Source organism: Chrysochloris asiatica, unplaced genomic scaffold, assembly GCF_000296735.1.
Source record: "Chrysochloris asiatica unplaced genomic scaffold, ChrAsi1.0 scaffold00073, whole genome shotgun sequence".
NCBI lineage: Eukaryota > Metazoa > Chordata > Mammalia > Afrosoricida > Chrysochloridae > Chrysochloris > Chrysochloris asiatica.
In genome coordinates this window covers 14557170-14576578 of record NW_006408591.1, presented here as the reverse complement: position 1 = coordinate 14576578, position 19409 = coordinate 14557170, and positions in this window count along the sequence as shown.

Below are 19409 nucleotides of genomic sequence, written 5' to 3'. Positions count from 1 at the left end.
CATATCAATAGATATGAGCTCTGGTAGTATAGTGGGTTACGAGTTGGGTTGCTAGTAAAAAGGACAGCAGTTTGAATCTACCATCCACTCCACAGGAGAAAGATGAGGTTTTCTGCTCCTGTAAAGATTTACACCTTTGGAAACCCTGTAGAGGGTTGCTATGAGTTGGAACCAACTCCATAGCATATCACCACCACCAGATATTATAGGTCTGTGTGGTACTGGAAAGGTAAAAGGGCTCACTTTGACCTGAAAAAACAACTTTGGATAAAATGATTAAAATAATGAGTAATAATAACAATTGCTGTGTTGTTGTTAAGTGTCAGCAAGTGGATTGTGACTCATAGATATGCTGTCTAGGGTTTCCGATGAACAGCTGGTGAGTTTAAACTTGTGGTTCAAATTGACCTTGCGGTTCAGTGCTTATGCTACAACACCACACTAGGACTCCATAATGACAATAGCAACATTTATCAGGCCTTTTTAATTCAATCTTTTGATTGCAATAGAACATTTTTCTTAAACTTTATTTTCTTATAAGTGTCACATATCAAGATATCTTGTTATTATTTCTTATAAGTGTCAGATTAACAAAAATATCACATACTTTCAATTATAGAAGTATGCACTGGATCCTAATCCAAGGCACGATCACAAAAGCAGGGTTAAAAATGGATTCCCCACACTAACGTTATTCAAACAACAAACCCCCCCCACACATACAAAAAGAAAACACACACACAAACACATACACACACACAAAACTTCCACTGGTTTAAGCATTTCATCTACTCAAATTAGCGTCATAATATAAAAGACATCCTTTCACATATAATGAAATAGTTTGTTAGGGAAGCTTCCTGGTTACTTTAAATCCCAACCCATTATTTAGTCTATACAGAATGACCTGTTTTGTTAACCTTTTACTTAAAGGTTACCTAGTTGTATGACTTATCTATAATTGATGGTAAAAAGTCATTATTACACTGATCCCTCATTTCTCTACCTAAAGTAAATGTACCTTATATGTCCAGGCTTCCATTCAGTCTGCTGCAAACAATCTACAAGATGCAAGCAAGTTGTTTATGTAGTTAGTGAGACAATTCTTTGCACAGAGTAGGCCCACAAGATGATCAATACATTGCATATTGAATTTGAGAGAAAACAAAAGGGTTAATTATTTGTATTAGGCAAAAGAAAAATGTAAAAAATTTCTGAGAAAGACAAGAATATATTGTTTCATAAAAAGGGGATTGGATTGTCTAAGAACATAATTCAAGACGTGATAGAGAAGGGGAGTCATGAACTGTCTATAAATAAATTGCCAACAGGAGAAATGTCATCATACAAGAGTTATAGAGATCCCTATACATGACCAACTCTTATAAATATTATAAGATTCTTGGCATGCAGAGAATGAATATGATAGTTCATAAGTATATTTATGGATAAAATTGGCATTTTATACTGGCATAAAACTTTGGAGGGCATTTCTGAATTAAAATGATGTGAAAATTTACGTTTTTTTTTTTCATTATTTAGTATAAAAGTAGCACATCCTTGTTATAAACAAAGACATATATAGTCACACACAGGGAAGATAGATCTATAAAATAAAAATGAAGTGCCGTTCTTATCTGTTCCCATTCATAATCCCATTCCCAAGAGGTAACTAGTGTTAACAGCTATATAATCTTTCAGACACATAAAACTAAATATCTATATAGACACTGGAGTTCTTTTGTAGTGCTGCAGGATACAGCACTAGATCACAAAGTCATTTGAATTGCAAGATTGACGGATTGAACTCACCAGTTGCTCCTCAGAAACCTTATACAGGGTCACTATGAGTCAGAACATACTTGACAGCACTTAACAACAGCAATGCATAGACACATTTTTAAAATTGAAATTACAAAATAGACACTGTATTGCAAGTTACATTTTGAAATAATACAATAATATGAGTCTTCATTACTTTCAAAACATTAATAGCTACCTCACTTTTGTTTGATATCCCAAACAAAGTTCTAATGAGATGACCCCATATTGCTTTCCAATAGTAGGGACCCTATGTACAACAGAAGGAAACACTGCCCGATACTGTGCCAACCTCACAATTGTTTCTACTTTTGAGCCTATTGTTGCAGAGGAATAAGTTGAGGTTGTCGGCTCCCATAAAGATTTACAGCCTAGAAAACCCTGTAAAGGGTCCCCATGAATCAGAATTTACTCAATGGCAGTAAGTTTTATTTGAGTGAGTAATCTTACTCAGATAGAAAGAAATGGAAAAGAAAAACAAAACAAAAACTAACGGTTATATACTATAACCATAATAAGAAATACTTATTGAGTTATAAAATGTTTAAGTAGAATAAAACATCATTAGTCTATGGATCATTTGGAGAATTTAGGACTTTGAATTCTTATTAATAGGGGAAAAACAAACAAACATAAAACAGTAATTTTTAAGTGGGTTTCAACTTATGCTGACTAACTTCAAGTATGTCATAGTAGAACTTCTTCCCAGGGTTTTCAATATCTGTGATTTTTCAGAGTATATCATGAGATCTTTCTTCTGAAGAACCTTTGAGTTGATTAAAATTTCCAAACATTTGGTTATTAGCCAAGTATTTAAACATTGTTTTCACTCAGAGACTTCTTTTGTAATAGATACCTATTTTAATAATTCAATAATCTGAACAGAAACAAATGCTTTATTATAATATAGTGAGTTGCTTACATAATTTACAAGAGGGCTGGAGTCAAGCTTAGGTATTATATTGCTAGGAAGAATTATCAACCCATAAATCATACTATGGGACTAGCTTAGTGACGATGCCAATGTCTCCACCAAAAAGTATAGACCACACCCTTTATTCCAGCTATGATGATCCCTGAGGTCTGCTAACACTGACATTATTGTTGCCTCTGAAATTGTGTGAGTCCACACAATTCCAAACTGGATTCCTGTGCAGTGTTTGCTTCTTTACTGCAATGGCATCCCCTTCAAAACCTAGGAAGCTGGTCTGGTCTGCATTTGACAACAGTTAAGAAATCAAACAACACATTGCATTGGACTAATCTGTTGCCAAAACCTCTTTAAGCAGTTAAACAGTAAAGATGTCACATTAAGGACGAAGGTGCCCTCAAAGCATGTTAATGTTGGACAGTGAATAAGCATTACAAGAGAGGAATCAAGGCATTCAAATTATGGTGTTGTCAAAGAATATTGAAACATGGTCTACTAGTGGTGGTTGTGTACTCTGGAGTCAGATCCGAATAGTAGTGACCCTGTATAAGGAGCTCTGATAGCATAGTGGTTATGAATTGGGCTGGAAACACAAGGTCAGCAGTTCGAAACTACCAGCTGTTCCTGGGGAGAAAGATGAGGCTTTCTGCTCCTGTAAAGATTTACAGCCTAGGAAACCCTGTACAGGGTCGCTATGAGTCAGAACCGACTCCATGGCACATAACAACAACAATAAGTTTTCTGAGGCTGTGGCACTGTAGGATAAACACTGGACTACAAAGTCAGTTTGAACTACAGGATTGGTGGTTCAAACTCACCAGCCCCTCCTCAGACACCCTATACAGGGTGGTGGCTATGAGTTAGAACTGACTCCATGGTATTTACCAATAACAACAACCAATCTTTTTTGGAGCAGAAAGTTTCGTCTTTCTCCTATGCAGCATATGATAGATTCAAACTGTAGACCTCGCAGTTACCAATCCAACTCGAAATGCACTATGCAACTAGGTCTCCTTATAGACTGCCAGAAGAACAAACAAATCTGTCTTGGAAGAAGTATGTGCAGTCAGAATGCTCCTTAAAAGCAAAGATGGTGAGTCTTCCTCCCACGTTCTTTGGATGTATTATCAAGAGGTACCAGTTCCTGGAGAAGGACCTCATTATTAGTAAATTGTCAGCGAAAAAGAGGAAGACCCCAATGAAAGAGACTGACATAGTGCCTACAACAAACATAACAACTTAAACTTAACAACAATTGTGAGGAAAGCACAGGATTGAGCAGTCTTTTGTTCTATTGTACACAGGGTTACTATGTGTTGGAACTGACTCAATGGCACCTAACAAGGACAGCAAGTCATCTGCATATTTGGAAGGTTGCAAAAGAGAGTACCTACCATTCTCTAGTCTCAAGTCCATATATAGAAATGGAGTTCAGATGCTGGGGATAGCAAAATAATAACAGATAGCCTTTATAATCCCTAAAAGGAAGAATATTTTCACATCATGATTCCATCTGTGTTATAATGCTATCATTTGAGAATAATGACTATCTGAATGCAAAAGAAAATAACAACCAAAAAAAAACCAACATTTTTTTTTTCTTTTATTAAGCATACTTCCTCCCTTAAAATTCTGAAAATGCATAATTTTAGACCAAATTACATGTGATTTGTGAGGTGATTATAGTAAGGAAGAACTTGTATGGATAAAAGACTTTGAGCTTCTTGAAGAAAAGGTTGTATAAACATTGTCTCATCAGCCTCATAAAGGGATTCCATTTTATACATGAGAACTGGCAACAATTTCATGAGAGTGAAGTGTTCCTATACATACTCTAACAAGCTTTTTATAATCATAATATTTGGAACGTCTGTGGCGCTCTCCCCCTTAAAAGTACTTTAACAAACATTAGCAGTAATTGTAAAGAGCTTTAGGATCCTTAGGGATGAAAAGTATTGTATAAATGTGCCACGTAACCATGACTATTACTTCTGTACATTGCTGCATAAATTATCAGAAAATGAGGAAATGGATTTCAGTCTCCTGCACTTGAATGTTAATTGGGAAGAAAAATCTTCTTTCACTAGTTTGGAGATGACAATTATATCACAGTCTGTTTGCTTAGCAGGTATTCACTCATTGTTAATCTTGACAGATTATAACCTCAGGTGCGCTGTGTGTCTGGAAGCCTTTGTGTGTATCTTGACACAAGGTTTAGTGTCAATTCTGGAGTTCAGTCTTCTGTGAAGGCATTCATTCTACAGTATCTCCAGCCTAGCTATATATCACTCATGTACATGCACCTAGATTCTGCTGAAGCAGAGAATCTAATCCTAGTGATTATTACTTCACTGAACAGCCATAATGCTCTGCGAATTTTGTTATTGTTTGGTGACAGATTTCAATAAAGAAATTTAATATATCATCTTAAAAATATATATACATCAAATTTTTACACTTTTTTTGAGACATGTTTATTAACAGTCCATTATTGTTAACGTGACAGATACAGGTTTTTATTGTCCTGAGTTCAACGCTCATTCATGGTAGCTTAATTTTTAAACGGTGCCATTTAGTTTGTTTTCTTATTTTCAGCTCCTGTTAGTTTTTCTAGGCAAGCAAATAAATCATATAAACATAGTTTGACTATATTAAAAAGCTTTAAAATATTTTCTGAAAACTAGTGATTTTTCTCTTTTTTGCAACCTAACGTGTAAAAATTCACCCTAAACAATTATTTTTAGTAGTTGGTGGTTATATGCCATGGAGTCAGTTCCGACTCACGGAGCCCCTGTACAGTGTTTCTGAGGCCATAAATCTTTATGGAAACAGAAAGCCTCATTTTTCTCTTGAGGAGCAGCTGGTAGTTTCTAATTGCTGACCCTGAGGTTAGCAGCCCCATTTGTAACCACTACGCTACCAGAATATATCTCTTTATTTCAGCCTTTAATTTTTAAATTTACTTGACTTATTCTAGTGTTTGGAGTCCGGCTATGACACTATGGGTTAACACGCCAGACTGTAAAGTCAGTCTGAACTACAATGTCGGTGGTTTAAGCTCAAAAGCTGTTCCTTGAGAACTCCATACAGAGTCACTATGGGTCAGAACCAACTCAATGGCACTTAACAACATGTTAGTGTTTAACCAAGTATGGCTCTTTGAAAACCTCTCTCATTTCCACCATGGGTCTGGAAACTCAGTTTGATTTCATTTAAACAGGATTAAAAGTTTCTCAGAGTCCTGGTGTGGCACTGTCAGATAAGCACTGGAATGCTAATTGGTCGGCCATTCAAATTCACCAGCCACTATTCAGACACTCTAAACAGGGTTGCTATGAGTAGGAACGGAATCAACTGCACTTAACAAGAACCTTCTTACTATTACCAGTTCTTTGAAATACTTCTCTTAAACCTATTAGGCTGTTGCAACCTGATTTACATGAATCTTACTGTTAGTCCCAACCTTTCTTGTCTGTAAAGTATTTCAGCGGGAAAGCAGGCCAAGTGAATAAGTGGCATAGGCTTGGCACCGCACAATAGACATCGTAGGGACTTAGGATAGGTAAAAGTAATGGTGACAAGTGGAGATCATTGCTATATGAGAATGTGGATTTTACGCTGCTATTTAAATCTAGATTTTCAAAAGTTGTCACTTAATAAAGTTAGACAATTGTAACACTGCATAGGCACTTCTGTGGATAGACTTGGCCTACAGTGGAAAACTTAACAACCGTGGCTTTCCATCTTTGGGGTTTTATGATTAATTTAACTTAAACAATTTGATCTTCTTCCTTGGTTCCTGAGAGAAAGCCTCAGAATTTCCTTAGTGATAAAAGTGTTGACAAGGCTTTTTGCTGATGAGGCACTTTTTTGATTGGGAATAGCCAGTCCAGAAATTCCCACCATGTGATATAAGTGGGAATCCTGGGTAGGGAGTCTGATTCAATGAATTATACCTACATAATGAGCTCTCATTAAAGGATCTGGACACAGAAGCACTATGGATTTCCTGGTTGAAAAATGACATTTATTCTTCCAAAACATGGGCATCTTTTTGGAATACAAAAATGCTCCACTTTGGGAACTTTCTCATACTCACTGACATGACATTTTCTCCCTTTTAATTTAATTTAAAAAATTCTTTTTGTACTTTCTGCTCATTCTGATTTGTTTTCTTTTACAAGAAAACTGTAAGTGTACGTGAGCACTTTCTTGAGTTCTGTGAATCATTATTATGAATTATCAATCCTGAAGGAGAAATTATAGTCAGAGGTCACAAATATAGGGGACCTGAGGACTCCTGAGCTTACAGACAATATATTAAGAGGTAGAGGGGAAACACTGAATTTGTGATCATCAGGTCATAAGTGAGGGTGTTATAGGAAAGAAGAGGTGTCATTATGAAGCCTATATCAGACTTGGTCAGTCTGTATAACTGAGCCCTTTAACTTGTCAGGTTTGATCTAACTCTGGGTGGTAAATATCAAGGGAAGAAGGACTATAACTTCAGTTGAACTGGAACTGAATAGAATATATTTGATTGCAGTTGATTCTTATACTATCTTTCTTTGCCCTTTGTCTTGATGTGCATAGCTTCCACATCTGCTACAGCTTTAGCATTATTCTCTGACTCTCTTTTCTGGCTCTGTCTGAGCCCTCAGATGTCCAAACCTGGCTTACTCCAGTTTGCTGAGAGAATTCCACTAAGTTGACCCCTTATGATAAGCAGACAAGCACTCTGTTCTAAAGATATGATGATAATCCTTTAACAAGTTTCTTTGTCTCCAACTTCTCTATACATTAATATAACCACCCCACAAATTATAGAATAATCTTCCCCAATAGGATTTTAATTGTAGCACAATTTTGTTTCACATTTCATAGAAAAAGTGGTTTAAAATCTCACATTAATCAACTGTAGCCCATCATAAGGGCTTACTATGACCCAATCACTGAACTAAGTGCTTTACATGTATTATCTCATTTACTTATCATATAGACATAGATATTACTGTCCTTATACAGATGAGAAGGAGGAGGAAGAGAAGGAGGAGGAGGAGGAGGAGGAGGAGGAGGAGAAGGAGAAGAAGAAGAAACTAGCTGAATACCTAAATAGAAGATCACTTAGACACTCTGGTTCATCTTCATCATCAAGAAGTTGAGAAAAAAACAATACTTATCACTCAGGATTTTTTAAAAGAAGATCAAGTGATTTAAGACTAGCACTCTATGAATATGGGGTGATATTATCTACTTAAAACAAAAGAGAAATTTACACTCTTGCTAAAGTAAATGACTGAGAATAGACTATTAAATGCATATGGGTGGGTTTGGAGGTTGCCTAAGAGAGTCATTACAAGGGTATTCATATGACTACTCTGTCACTTCCCTTATTTATTTAGTCAACACATAGCTTATTGAGTGCTAAATATTGCGGTTATGGGAGGGACAGACATAGAGATTAACATCTAGCTTTCCATTAAAAATTAGGGAAGAGGGATATGTTTACGGGGAGAGAGAATAAGTTCAGTGTAAAGCATCTTAATGTTTCCAGTGATTACATAGTAATCTTAGAGGACCATCTAAAAAAGCAAATTTGTGTTACATTCTGTGGTTTAGAAGAGATAGCTAGGATAGACACAGAAATTAAGGAATGTTGTTGTCTTCAGGTGCTGTTGAAGTGGTTCTAACTCATAGTGATCTTATGCAAAACAGAACAAAACACTCCCAGGTCCTGCACTATTCTCACAACTGTTACTACCCTTCAGCCCATTGATGCTGCCACTGTGCCAGTCCATCTCTTTTTCACTGAATCTTCGCTTTGCCAAGCAATAGGAATGCTTCTTACTGTTGTTGTTAAGTGCCATTGAGTCAGTTCCAACCCATAGCAACCCTGCATAGGGTATCCAAGGAGCAGCAGGTTAGCTTAAACCACCAACTTTGTGGTTCAAAGTGACTTTGCAGTCCAGCACATGAACTCACAGTACCACACCAGGACCCCATAGCAATCTCATGCACAACAGAACGAAGCGCTGTCCAGTCCTGTGCCAGCCTCATAATCATTGCTACACTTGAGTCCATTGCTGCTACCATTGAGTCAGTCATTGCATTGTGAGTCTTCTTCTTTTTCAGTGACCCTCATTTACCAAGAATGATGTCTTTCTCCAGAGACTGGTCCCTCCTGATAATATATCCAAAATATGAGACACAAAGTCTGGCCATACTGGCTTCTAAGGAGCATTCTGGGTATACTCCCGCCAACACAAATTTGTTTGCTCTTTTAGTGGTACTTCTAATATGTTTCTCCAACACCATATCTCAAATGCATCAGTTCTTACATAGTGTTCTTTATTCATTGACCAACTTTCACATGGATATGGTTATTGAAATCAAATCAAGAAATCAAATGATGAATTGCATTAGGCAAATCTGCTACACAAGATCTTTTTAAAGTGTTGAAGAGCAAAGATGTCAGCTTGAGGACTAAGGTGCCCCTGACCTAATCCATGGTATTTTCAATAAACTCATACGCATGGGAAAGCTGGATGGTGAATAAGGAAGAGCGTAGAAGAATTGATGCCTTTGAGTTATGGTGTTGGAGGATAATATTGAAAGTGCCTTGGGCTGCCAAAAGAACAAACAGATTTGTGTTGGAAGAAGTGTAGCCAGAGTGCTCCTTGGAGGCCAAGATGATAAGATTCTGTCTCTCATACTTCGGACATATTAGCAGGAGGGATCAGTCGCTGGAGAAGTATATCATGTTTGGTAAGGTGGAGGTTCAGAGAAAAAGAGGAAGACCCCCAGTGAGATAGATTGGCAAAGTGGCAGCATCAATGGGCTGAAGTGTGGCAACAATTGTGAGGTTGGCCCAGGACCCGGCAGTGTTTCTTTCTGTTGTTTGTACATCGGGTCACTATGAGTTGGTACCAACTCAATGGCACCTAACAACAATAACAACATGGTTATTGAAAATTCCAGGACTTGGGTCACTCACACCTCAGTCCTCAAACTTACACCTTTGCTCTTGAGCACTTTAAAGAGGTCTTGTGCAGCAGGTTTGCCTACTGATAGCATGGATCTACTGACCTAAACAAAATTCAGTTGGTTTAGTCATTAGGTCTTGATAAATGAAGACACTACAAGTGAAGAAGTTAGTTTAAAAATTAGCCAAGATGACTTCATGGTCCTAGAAGGACAACAGGGTGTATTTGTTGTTGTTGTTGTTAAATGTCATTGAGTCAATTCTGACCCATATCATTTAAGTACACTCAAATAGTTATCCCAGGAACTAAGCAGCTTGGATCCTAAAAGGTGGAATGTTTGAGAAAGGTTATTTCCTGATTGTTTCCTTATCCCTAAAGGTAACATATTTGAAGAAGTTTACTGCTTTATTGTTTCTTTTTCCAAAAAAAATGGTCTCTTGATGTTAAAATAGATTAAGTGTACATCCAAATGTAGCTTACGCTATATAATGTACCTGCACTTCATAATGGACAGGACAGTCTTGAGAAATTATTCTCTCCATCCTCCAGACTGCTGGCTTTCTACTAAAAATGCTTGGATTGGATCTTTCTCCATCTCTTTTATTGACTACAGTGACAGGTGGCAAACCCTCAATTAGGTTTTAGAACACTAATACGGTTGTTGTTTGATATCTTAATTACTGCTTCCATGAATGTCGATGATTGATCATAGGAAAATGAAGCTTTTTGACAACTTCAATATCTTCTCCATTTATTTGTGCTACACACATTTTATTTGAGGTCCTCTGACAAAATGAGTACATCTGGGCATAAAGTTGGAGAAATACAGGGAACCTGTATGCTAGAACTTTAAATAAGTCCAACATTCAGAGGTCAGGTTAGAAAGTAGGCATAGAAAAGGTGACAGAAAAAAGAGAAATAAAGAGAGAGGAGAAGACCCAACCGATGCATTTAATGTAAATATATTTACAAATATATTTAAAGCTTCTGAGGTGCCAGATAAGGTGCTTATTTAAAGGGAGTCTTTGGATGAGGTAGTATCTAAGCTTATAATAACCTTGTTTTTGTTGTTGCTGTTAAATGCCTTCAAGTTGGTTCCCTCTCCTAGTGACCTGGTACAGGGTTTCTGAGGAGTGACTTGCAGGTTTGAACCACTGACCTTTCTGGTAGCAGTCTAATGCTCATGTTACAACACCACACTTGTTGCTGCTGTTAAGTGCCATTGAGTCGATTCCGACCCATAGCGACCCTGTATAGGGTTTCTGAGGAGCAGCTGGTGAGCTTGAACCGCAGACCTTGCAGTTCAAATGCAGTTCAAATGGGTTTGTAGTCTGGCGCATTAATCCATAGCACCACACCAGGACCTAGGACTCTTAGAATGACATTTTTGTTGTTGTTAAGTGCCATCATTCCTCACCTTTTTGTTTATCTGAAACACCACAATCTTAAAATATATTCTTTACTATTGCTTAACATTTATGACTTATTTTTACATGAAATAATCAAAGAAAATGATAATCAGAAGTTCAAGGAGAGCACTAGGAGCTAGAAAGGGTGGGTTTATGGAAATATGACTAGAGAATGATAGAGGATGACAGCTGAATGGACTGGTGGTGCTAAAAATGAATCTTTATTTTGCCCTGGTAGTGGACAAACTTTAAGGAGCCCTACTGTGGCACTGTGGGTGAATGCACCATACTGCAAAACCGTTTGAAATGCAAGGTTGGTGGTTTAAGCTCACCAGCTACTCCTTGGAATCCCTATACAGGGACATTATGGGTCAGAACCGACTTGACAGCACTTAACAACAACAACAACTAGAGTGGCTTTAGTTTTCTGATATTTTCATAGGTGATAAAATACTTGGGATATCTCATTTCTTGTTAACATTGAAATAGCCTTTATGTTAGAAATCAAACAACAAACACAAATCTCCCTTTAAAAGTTTGATTCCTCAGGGAAAATAGCTAATCAGCAAAATAGCATTTCCCTATCCTAGGGTGCAAAGTATGCTGATTTGATTTCTAAATGCTAGTGATACCATCAAAATGCTGATGAAATCAATTCCACACACCCTGTCCTAGGGCACTCCTTGTATCCAAAATTGTGAAGGGAAAGATTTGCTTATTTCCAAATTACTCCTACCCCTTTCTTTCCTTTTAAAATACTGACTCCTATTGTTATTCTTCTTCTTTTAATGCATTTATTCTGTATCAGGCACTGTTCCAAGAACTAGGGACAAACCAGTCAGTCAGATACACAAAATACCTTACACTCATGAAATGCAGGTTAGGATACTGTTGTCAGAAAAGAAAATAAAAATTTCCATCACTATCTGCACCACAAACTTGGATGCATGAGTGTTGCTATGAATGTGTGTTTACAAGGCACCCTTCTTCATTATGTTGTTGTTAACTACAGTGAAGTTGGTTATGACTTATAGTTACTCTGTATAGGGTTTTTGAGACTGTAAATCTTTGTAGGAGCAGAAAGCCTAATCTTTCTCCTGTCCTTTTCATTATAATTCTTTAACATTCATTTACTCGGTACTAGTTTCTTATCATGGAGTCTTGGTGTGGCCCTGTACAATAAGCATGCAATTTCAATTTATGCAGGGATTTAAACTCCCAAGCTTCTTCTTGGACACCCTATGTTGTTGTTGTTGTTAATTGCCGTCGATTCTGTTCCAACTCGTAGCGACCCTGTATAGGGTTTCTGAGGAATAGCTGGTGAGCTTGAACCACCGGCCTTGCAGTTCAAATGGCTTTGCAATCTGGTGCATTAATCCATAGAGCCACACCAGGACTCAGAGGCTGCTATGCATCTAAACTGACCCCATGGCAAGTAAAAAGAACAGTTTATTAGCAGATTGTTGTTAAGTACCATGGAATTGGTTCTGACTCATATTGACTCTGTCTAGGCTCCTTGGGGAGTCTTGGTATGGTGCTGAAAGATAGGTGCTGGACAGAAATGTTGGTTTGAACCACAAGCTGCTCCTTGGAAACCCTATATACAGTTGCTATACAATAAAGCCTTTCTGAGGAGTGGCTGGTGGATTTGAACCACCGACCATGTGCTTTAAACTGCTTATGTTTCAGTGCAGTGCCCTGCAGCATCATGCCAACTGAAATGGCAGCTAATGGAAGCTACTAGGAATGGAAACAGTGAGAAGCAAGAAGATTTCAGGGCAGGGGATGGATAGAATTTTGGAAATTACTGGAGTATGGCATATGAATAGAAAGGTCAGATCATTTTTATTATATATGGCAATGGAAACATTGACAATGTAGCATAGCGGGTTAAAGCTGATAAGGCCTGACCAGGTACTTCTATAACAAATCAGTCTGTGAAAACCCTATGGGACAAAATTCTACTCTGACACACATCAGGTTACTATGAGTAACTGTGAGTCACTATGAGGCAAATCCAGTCCACAAACTTTGTTAAAATTGAAGGTGGAAGCACCTTATTCTTTTCACTTCTTAATACCAATGTTGATATAGTCTGATTAAGATCTAGTAGATTGATGGAATAAATTATAAATGATATTTTAGATAATATTCACCAGTAAAGAAAATAGCTTGCCTACCTTTAGTCTTAACTATTTAGACTTGCTATCAAAAGGGACCAGTCCCTGGACATGGACATTAAGCTTGGTAAAATATAGGGTCAGCAAAAAGAAAGACCCTCAGTGAGATGGACTGACACAGTCATTGCAAGAATGAGCCCAATGATGGCAACAAGTGTCAGGATGGTGAAGGGCAAGGCAGTGTACTTTCATTCTGTTGTATACAGAGTTGCTTGAGTTGGAACTGACTCAATGGAACCTAACAACAACAAAAAGCCCTTCTAATATTCCACACTGAACGGATCATGTATTCCTGAAATTAATTGAAATTCTCTCACAAAATGCAGTCCCTGAATATTAGTGAGCTTTTAACATAATTTCAAATTCTCGTTCCTTCCAAATTTACATTTTGAGAAAGTGATTTATGAAATGACTAATGCTATGAAGACTTTAACTCAGTCTAGCAAACAAGAAAGCTAATTAGTGGCAATAATTTATTTCTGGTTGGAGATTCATAATTTGCTGGGTCATGACCTATAATTAATATATTTTCTCTATTTCTTTCTCCCAGATAATTGATGGCGCATATTGAATGTTGCTTTAGGAAAACGTATGCCTCAAATGCAATTAAAATTAAACCATAATCTTGTGTAGGTAAATTGTGTTAGACATTTCAAATCAAAGAATCTTCAAATTAGTGTCTCACCATAACAGCAGAATAATTAAATGTCTTATTTAAAATCATACTAAATAAACAGAACCTTATAGGAAAATACATCTTTGTTTTCTGAAATGACATTAAAATGTGAGATTATGAGACATCACTGCTAAATAGAAAGCACTTGTTAGAACTATTAGTCGGTCTAGGAATGCAGAATCTAGTAGGAAAATTATTGTTCTGAAATTTGTTTTTGTATTGAGAAACTGAAAAGTTAATAAATTTATTTATAAAGGTGTGTAACAACACACACTGTACCCATTGCACTTTTTTAATTTTTCTTCATGGTTTTTCGTTACTAAAATGTAAGATAGTATTGAGATGAAAAGTCATATCTTCATAATGGTATTGTTTGTTAAGTGTCTTCCAGTCAATTCTGACTCATAGATAGCTCCCAGATGGGATTTCTGAGGCTGTAAATCTCTGATAGAGAAGAAAGCCTCATCTTACTCCCATGGACCAATTAGCAGACTCAAACTGCCGGCCTTGCAGTCCAACTTCACTGTCAAGCAGTACTAACATGGATTTAGTTGAACTTATTTTTATAAGTTTAAATATTGATATTGATAAATGATCAATATGTTTTCTTGATATTTTTATAAAATATGACGTAAATAGCATTGTATGAATTCTATAGTTTGTTTTATAACTCCAGCATGGTTCTGAAATCTATTAACATTATACAACATATTTTTAATTGAAATTATAGTTCAGAAATCTATTTATATTTGTGTTTATATATATCCTATTTTAGTTAACTGAGATATTCTGACACACAAACAAATGCAAATAAACACATGTGAGGGTAAGTCAAAAAGTATTGCTACAGAGCCATGGACGTCTTTATTCATCAAACATATAAAAATATGAAGCTTTTGTTTTTCAACAAACCCTCAGTCTTTGTCTATATATTTCTGAAGGCAATATTTCCAATTCTCTAGCACTTTGTTATTGAAGGATTCTCTGGGAAAATTATTGAATGATGCAGAAAGCATCAAAAGAAAATGAAAGGAATACATAGAGTCACTGTACCAAAAGGATATGGTTGATGTTCAAGGTTCATATGATCAAAAGCCAATGATACTGAAGGTAGAAATCCAAGGTACATTGAAGGAAGGAGTTGGTGAAGAACAAGGCAACAGGAATTGATGGAATAAAAACTGAAATCTTTCAACAAAGTGAGGCGGCATTGGAGGTACTCACTCACCTATGCTAAGAAATTTAGAAGACAACTATGTGGTCAATGGATTGGAAGAGATCAGTATTTGTGCCCATTCCAAAGAGAGGTGACCCAACAGAAAGCAGAAATCTTCTGACAGTATCTTTGATATCCCATACAAGTAAAGTTTTACTAAAGGTACTGTAGAAATGGTTGAAAGTATATATTGACAGAGAACTTCCAGAGGTTCTAGCCAGATTCAGAAGAGGATATGGAATGAGGGATATCATTGCTGATGTCTGATGGATCTTGGCTGAAAGCAGAGAATACCAGAAAGATGTTTCCCTGTGCTTTATTGACTACACAAAGGCTTTCAATTTTGTGGATCATGACAAGCTATGGACAACATTAAGAAGTATGAGTATTCCTGGACACTTAATTGTGCTCGTGAGAAATTTGTACATGGACCAAGATGCAGTTGTTTGAACAGAACATGGGAACACTGAATGTTTTAAAATTAAGAAAGATGTGTGAAAGGTTTGTATTCATTCACCATACTTATTCAACCTGTATAATAAGCAAATAATCTGTGAATCTGGGTTATATGAAGAAAAATGTGGCATCAGGATTGGAGGAAGACTCATTAACAACCTGCGATATGCAGATGATACAACTTTGCTTGCTGAAAATGAAGAGGACTTGAAACATTTACTGATGAAGATCAAAGTGCACAGCCTTCAGTATGGGTTACATCTTAAAATACTTACTGATGAAGATCAAAGAATACAACCTTCAGTATGGGTCACATCTCAATGTAAAGAAAACAAAAATCTTCATCACTGGACCAATAAAAAATATTCTTACCAATGGAGAAAAGATTGACGCGGTCAAGGACTTCATTCTTCTTGGATCAACTATCAACTTTCAAAGAAGCAGCAGTCACGAAATCAAAGGACATATTGTATTAGGCATATCTGCTGCACAAGACCTTTTTAGAGTGTTGAAGTACAAAGATGTCAGCTAGAGGACTAAGGTGTGCCTGATGTAAGCCATGGTATTTTCAATAACCTTATATGCATATGAAAGCTGGGCAGTGAATAAAGAAGATCATAGAAGAATTGATGCTTTTGAGTTATGGTGTTGGAGGAGAATATTGAAAGTGCCTTGGGCTGCCAAAAGAACAAACAGATCTGTGTTGGAAGACGTACAGGCAGAGTTTTCCATGGAGGGCAGGATGGCCAAACTTCATCTCTTATACTTCAGATACTTTGTCAGGAGAGACCAGTCACTGGAAAAGGATATCATGTTTGGTAAGATGAAGGGTCAGAGAAAAAGAGGAAGATCCAAGCACGATGGATTGGCAAAGTGGCAGCATCAATGGACTTAAGAGTGGCAACAACTGTGAGGTTGGCCCAGGACCAGGCAGTGTTTCATTCTGTTGTGCATAGGGTTACTATGAGTCGGTACTGACTCAACAGCACCTAACAACAACAACAACCCTTCACCAAATAATTCTACACACTTTAATTTATATCCTGTATAAAATAGCAAGTTTGAGAGTCTTTTAATGTTCTGTCTTTGAATTTAGAGAACAGAAAGATGTCTGAAGGGGCAAGATCAGGGCTATACATTTGATGTTGTAAGTTTTCTAACGAAAATTTGGAAATTCTCACAGGGTAGTTTCAAAGAATAAGCAGGAGCTCTGTAATAATGGCCAAAATTCCCTTTGCACAAAGTTCCTAGACTTTCTCTCAAAAGGTAGTTTTTCATTTTCTTAAAACTTCTTCCAGATAACCACCCATGATTGCCCCATGTCTTTCAAAATCACCCTTTGGAATCTCCCAAAATAGTCACCATAATCATCTGAACTGACCTCTCTGCCTTGAGTTTACCTGGCTCAGCAGATTCCTTCACACACCATTGTTTTAAATGGGCTTTATTTTGACGGTACTCTAAAGAGAATAAGGCAAGTATATTACTGAAAGAACTTGTCTGCATTCATTCACTGATCACACACACATGTTTAAACACATTTCGTTTGGAATAAATCCATGCATGTATGAATTGGAATCCTCCTAACAATTGATTTTTACTTACCTCCATATGTGAGTGTATGCTTGTGTGTATGTATGAGGGGGATTCAAAGAGTTCATGTATAATTGAATTGAAAGGTAATAGTATTTTTCCATGAAATTTTTGAAGCCCCATGGTATATATGCACATTCACACCTGTACAGAAAAGAGTCCCTGTACAGCGCAAAGAGTTAATGCACTCATCTCCTACCAAAATGTTAAAGCTTGATTGAGTGTACCCAGAGATACCTAGGGACAAAGGCCAACAATCTCCTTCAAAAAATTCAGTCATTAGAAAATCCTGTGGAACACAGTTCTGCTATGACACACATGGGGTCACCATGAATCAGAGTTGACTTGACACAACTGGTTGACCTATACATATGTGAGTATAACATTTTAATTTATTAATTATGCAAGTGATGGATGTTTATGTATCTTCTTTTTATTTTGCTATTTCAAATTCAAATCATGTTGCAATAAAGACCCTCAAACACCTCCCTCTCCTGATCTTGTGTAAATATTTCTTGAGCACATAACCATAGAAGTAGAATTTCTGTTTATGTACATTTTAAATTTTGCTAACAATGGCAAATAACCCATCGAGGTGGTTGTCCCAATTCACTCTCTCAAGGCAGAATATGAGAGTTTCTAGTCACTGACAATGCTTGGCAATGTTCTTGCTTTGTTTTGTTTTTGCCTATCTCATGGATGAGGAATAGCATCTTTCTCTCTCTTTTTGTTTTGTTTTCTTATTTTCTTATTTTATTCATTTATTTTGATGCCATTTTGTATATCCATGATTATATATAAAGTTCTGAATTAGACTACTTGGTTGCATTCTTTTTTAGCTGAATGCGGTATAATCCTTTGTCTGTGTTTGGAAGGTGGTTTCATTATTTTAAATTTGCCATAAATAGGATTATTTGCTTTTCTAATGCAGTTTAAATAGGAAAAAACAATGTTAATTAAATAAAAAATATAACAGAAATTATAAGAAGAAAAGTTATATTCTATCTTTCAACCTAATCTGTTTGCCATTCTGCTCAAATTTATGAAATGATTTGGGAACATGGAAGATTTTATAAAAAAAAAAAAAAAAATAGGCATCATTCTGCAAGTAGTTTGGTATTTGCTAAAGTCCTCAAAATAATTTCATTTAGAACCTAAGGGCTTTGCACAGGAATTGTCCTGTCACTTACAAATATGCCCATACCAGCTCTGACATTGCTTCTAGCAGTCCCTTTTAGGAAACTGCAGCCAAGTAGAATGTGGCATATGTCAAAGTGATGGGTATGAAGAGATTCAGGGCTCTTAAATAACATCATTACTTTGTAGAGACTGATCCTTGCAGGAGTTTCCTACAAACTGATTTTTACCAATAAATCTCTCACAAATCTCCACATGGAATTATCATGATTGTTGCAGATATGCAATTAAGGGAAAGTCTGAGGACAACATAATGGGAGTTTCAATGGGAGATTGAGAGGAGAGAAAACTGAATATTGTTCACACCAACAGTGACTGTAAATATAGCAGATTGAAACAAAATAAACAAGTTGATGGTATAGAATCATATGTATATATGTATATATAAATAACAAAATCTACACACACACACACACACACACATTACTGTTGTTGTTAAGTGCCATTGAGTTGGTTCAAACTCATAACAATCCTGTAAAGGTTTCCAAAGAACAGCTGGTAGGTTTGAACTGTCAAACATGGTTCCAACTGACCTTGTGCCATTCTGAGTCCTGATGTGATGCTATAGGATAAGCAAAGGACAGTTAGCTGCAAGGTTGACAGTTCAATCCCACCAGTCTCTCCTCAGAAACCCTATACAGGGTTGCTATGAGTCGGAAATGACAGGAGAGCACTTCACAACACACACATATGTATGTATGGACTTATGTATATATATATATATATATGTATGTATCTGTGCATATTAATGTATACTATAGTCGTGTGTATATCATTCATGTATGTGTGCATACAGTGCATATGTTCGTATATATGTACCTGAATGTATAGAATCTTTCATTATGAGAGGACCTGATATATGAGAAGACTTAAAAAGCTTGTGTAAAAATGGAATTGAAAGATAATGGAACTTGTTCATGCTCTCTTTGAAAATACCTCATACATAT